This window comes from Oratosquilla oratoria, chromosome 43, assembly GCF_046742065.1.
Source record: "Oratosquilla oratoria isolate Oo_2021 chromosome 43, ASM4674206v1, whole genome shotgun sequence".
Taxonomy (NCBI): Eukaryota; Metazoa; Arthropoda; class Malacostraca; order Stomatopoda; family Squillidae; genus Oratosquilla; species Oratosquilla oratoria.
The window spans coordinates 2,225,469-2,230,468 of NC_134819.1; the positions used below are offsets into that span (position 1 = coordinate 2,225,469).

The 5,000-nt window shown below is 32.8% G+C and overlaps 1 protein-coding gene across 3 annotated transcripts in view; it reads right to left on the reverse strand.

Moving 5' to 3' along the window:
- The window catches only part of LOC143022120 (uncharacterized), a 558,721-nt gene that overhangs the window by 217,382 nt on the left and 336,339 nt on the right, over positions 1 to 5,000 (reverse strand). The gene's annotated exons all lie outside the window — the stretch shown is intronic.

Here is a 5,000-nt window from a genome sequence, read left to right on the forward strand (position 1 = left end):
AGTGGACAGGATGCAGGGATGACCCGTCATCCAGGAGGTGCCAAGATAGGAGGGAGGGAGGGGGTGGAGGGGAGTGGAATATATGGGAAATGAAATGGGTGGGAGTGATTTCTATGCCTTTTTCTTTTTGGCTACCCCCCGTGTAAGGGGGGAAAAGCCTTTGGTATATGTATGTATGTATGTATGTATGTATGTATTATTATAATTGTCATTTTCGTCATTATTACCATCTTTATTGCCGTCATTATCATTATGTATGATATATATGTTGGTATATATTCATTATTTTAATAAATTCATTTACCTTATTGTCATGAATAATTTATAAAAATACATTTCCCGTTTTTGCAAAACGATAGTTTCTGACAAAAATACAACATTCATTGGATACACTTTACGAATATGGACCCTGAGGACACATAATCACACACAGAATCAGGTTGTGTTTCTTCTCGTAATCGAATGTAAACTTTTGTATTTGGACCAGAAATGAACGCTTAGGAAAGGAACGAGTTGGAGAGGTTGGGCTATATGTCTTTCCATTTGTTATTGTCAAACTCTTCTAAAGGCAATAGTCTATACATAGGTAGTTTTTGTTGGAAGATCTAATCTTTGTTTATTCAGGGCATTCATTCAGCTGACTTTAGATATTCCAGGATAGAGCAGATGCATTTAATTTTTCAATATTTTGACTGAGTCTTCTTCAGACAAGAAGACTTTCCAACGTTGGTGAATAAGGTACATCTGCTTCATCCATGAAGTTCCCTATATCACTCCCTCCAATCATGTCTTTCCACCTGTCGATATATATATATATATATATATATATATATATATATATGTATACATATATGTATACATATATATATATGTATATATATGTATATATGTATACATATACATATATGTATGTATATACATATATATATATATATATATGTATGTATATACATATATATATGTATATATATATATATATATATATATATATATTGATAAGTATTTTAGACAAATGATTAAGATGATGAAGTACATAAACATAGGGGAAGGCTCGGAACCCTGAACACTCTAACGTCTCGTTCGCCTAGAAGTTCTTCAGAGACTGTACAGAAAACTGTAATTGAAATCTATGTACTAAACTTAATTATATTTTCGAACACTTGGGAAAGGTCGTTTTTTTTTGGCGTGTTCTAGAATTTAAATACTAGTTTGTTTAGCTAAATTGGTAAACCCTCCTCGATGGTTCGATGAATTATTAGTTGAAATACATACTGATTCTACAATTCTTCTAGTAAATTTATCAAAATCTTTATGTAGCACTTCCGCTTCTGTCCAGTTTGGTAAAGGATCGAATTTTTCCGCGTGAACTACTGAAGAATTAGATATTCTATGTGCTTTTATGTCGTTTTTTCTTTATCATAAATTATTTTTTCTAATCTCCTTGATGACTTGCCATAATATGCCATTGAGCAACTTTTGCACGGGATTTTGTATACGACTCCGTTTTTGGAATTGATTCTCTTTTCGGAAGTCTTTATCAAATTACCTATCCTCTTATTAGTTATTTTAGCTATGTTTACACCTGTTTTTGTTTAATATTTGTCTATTATTGGTGACGTTTCTGAGCCAGGTACTGATACAAAATAGGTATTATCTTTATAATTTTTCACTTTCTTTCCACGATTATAGATATTTATTGCTTTTCTTTTTATTCTCCTCAACATTCCCTCTGAATATCCAAAGGTTTTAATAACATAATTAAATTCGTCTTCTAGATATTCTTTGCTACAGATTCGTAGTGCCCTCTTTGTCCTATCATCACGTGCGGAGAAGTAATGTACTAAATCTTCTTTGTTTTTTTCCTCTCTGTATACTGAGAAAATCACAGTTTTTCCTACTCGTCGTATTAATGTATCTAGGAAGGGGAATTGTCCATTTTGTTCCTCATCTACGGTGAACTGAATGTCGCTGTTGACTGCGTTAAGCATTCTCACTTTATTATTTACATTGGTGTTTTCGGGGATGATAGCGAGGACGTCGTCTACATATCTGAACCAGTGTGATCCCCTACTATTAATTCTGATAAAATTTTGGCTAGACATTTCGCTAGTCTCGCAGGTATGCTTTGAAAAAGCATACCTACGAAACTAGTCAAGAATAAACTCAAAACTAAGACTCCTGTGTTTCCTACTCCACTTACGTCTACCTGTCAGAATGTCTCAACATATATATATATATATATATATATATACATATATATATATTTATATATATGTATATATGTATATATATATATATATATATATATATATTTATATATATATATATATATATATATATATATATATATATAATACAGGTGTAATTACACATTTGTCAATCACGTGAAAGACACTGTTGGAGTAAATATATAGATTGCCCGTCTCCAGTCTTTTTTACTCCAATAGTGGTTTTCATGTGACACACACACACACACACACACACACACACACACACACACACACACACACACACACACACACAAACACACACACACACACACACACACACACACACACACACACACACACACACACACACACACACACACACACACACACATACACACACACACACACACACACACACACACACACACACACACACACACACACACACACACACACACACACACACACACACACACATATGTATATATATATATACTATATATATATATGTATATGTATATATATATATATACATGTATATATATTATATACATGTATATATATTATATATATGTATGTATATACATATATATATAGATGGATGTATATCACAATAGTAGGATAACATGTCCTCTTTCAGGCAGATTTGATTAAACTTTGCAGCAGCTTCTGTATTCATGAGTTTCTTGCTGACATGTTCAACTTTTCTAATACTTGAACGCTGAATATCGTTGAGTTGTCTTATTATGTGTCCAAATTTCATTTGGAATGAATATAAAGACAATACTAGCTACTTTATTTTACTTGTAGAGATTTCGCCTAACTTTAGGCATCTTCAGTACAAATTGAGTACAAAGAGTAATAATGACATTATATACAAAAAACATATGGAACATTAGGAGAGACAGGGGATTCGGACAGTCACTCAGGGGACAGGATCTGTAGCTCCGCCCACTAGGTCAACGATGAACCTAAAGCTGTGATCTATATACTTAGAAGTAGGAATGATGAATTGGTCAGGATTTCGTTTGTTCATGGTTTGATTTTGTCCTTTCCACCATATCTCAAATGGAATGTTTGTCTCTTATCACCACTCTCATTTCCCTTTCACGCAAGAAGTGTTCCATCCACTTAAATAGTTTGCCCTGTATTCCTCCTACGGTTTTCTAATTTCTTTTGCAATTTCTTATGTGGCACCTTATCAAAAGTTTTTTTTTCAGGTTTAGAAAGTCATAATGAGTCCCTTTATCTCTTTCCTGTATTATATCTATTAGTCTTGAATAGAAACACATCAAGTTTGTGACACATGATCTTCCTTGTCTAAATCCAAACTGCCTCGGATTTAGTACTTTTTTTTTCAAATGCTTTACCCTTCTAATTTTGATCATTCTTTCACAATTTTTGCTACCGTACTTGTAAGAGAGACCGGTCTATAGTTTGTAGGATCTTCTTTGTCCCCCCCTATATTTGCTCTTTTCCAATCTTCTAGAACTTTTCCTTCTTTCAATGAATTGCTTATTAGGCTATGTGTTTTGTCTGTTAGTTCGTCCCTGCATTCTCTCAAAATCCAGTTTGCCATTTCATCCTGACCATGCGATTTTCGGACATCGAGATTATTCAAGTGATTCATTGTTTCATTTTTTCTTATTTCTATCTCTTTCATAGGGGGGACTTTCCCCTCCCACTCGAGATCTCCAAGTTGTATGTTCTCCCTCGTAAACACTGATTTAAAATGCTTGTTCATAATTTCTGCCATTTCTATTTCCTCTGTGTATTCAACTCTTCCTTGTCGTAGTTTCACTAATTCATGTTTGTTTTTTCAGTTTGTTGTTTCCAAATCTATGAAATAGTTTTGGTTTATCTTAACATTTTTCTTTGAAATCCTTTTCGTATTTTCTCTTTTCTTCTCTGCGCACTTGTACATACTTATTTCTATAACCAGTATATATTTTCCATTTTTCGTTTTTTTGTCTTTCCTCCATTTTATCCAAACATTATCCCTTTTATCTTTTAACTCGCTACATTTTTTGTTGTACCAAATTTTTTCTTTTCTTTTTTCTTGTTTTTGTCTTGGAACATACTTTTCCACTCCTTCCTTATAAATTGTTTTCAAAATTTTCCATTTCTCTTCTACTGTTGTTTCCTCTTTGTATATCCTTTCCCAGTCTGCTTTTTGAAAATGTTTTCTCATTTTATAAAAAAAAAAATATTTCATACATCATTCTTCCCTTTCTATATTGTTCGTTTTTTCTCATGTATTTTTCTTCATTTAGTTTCAGTTCTACTAATATGTGGTCTCTTTTACTTAGTGGTGTCTTATATTCAACCTTTTCCACTATTTCAGGTTCTGGTGTGATTATTAGGTCTAGCCTCGATGGCTATTCCTCATTTCTATACCTAGTATTCTCTTGTATTCATTGTGTCATTGTATGTTCTATAATCATATCAAGTAGTACATTTTCCCATAAGTCATTTCCACCCTTCACTGTCATTTCTTCCCATCAGATTTCTTTTCAATTAAAGTCACCCATTATAATTATTCTTCCTTCATCTTCTATTATCTTATTTAGTGTTATTCTTGTATCTTCTATTATATTCTTGTGTTCTCTCTCTTCCCACGAAGCCGTTTTAGGAGACACATAATTTACCACAAACTTCCTGCTCTTCTTGTCCCTGTCCTCTATTTCCATCATGATCATTTTCACTCTATTCTTACCATACGTAACATTCCTCACATTTTTATCCTTCTTAGTCAGGAACATAACTCCACCACCTTGTTTTACTTCTCTG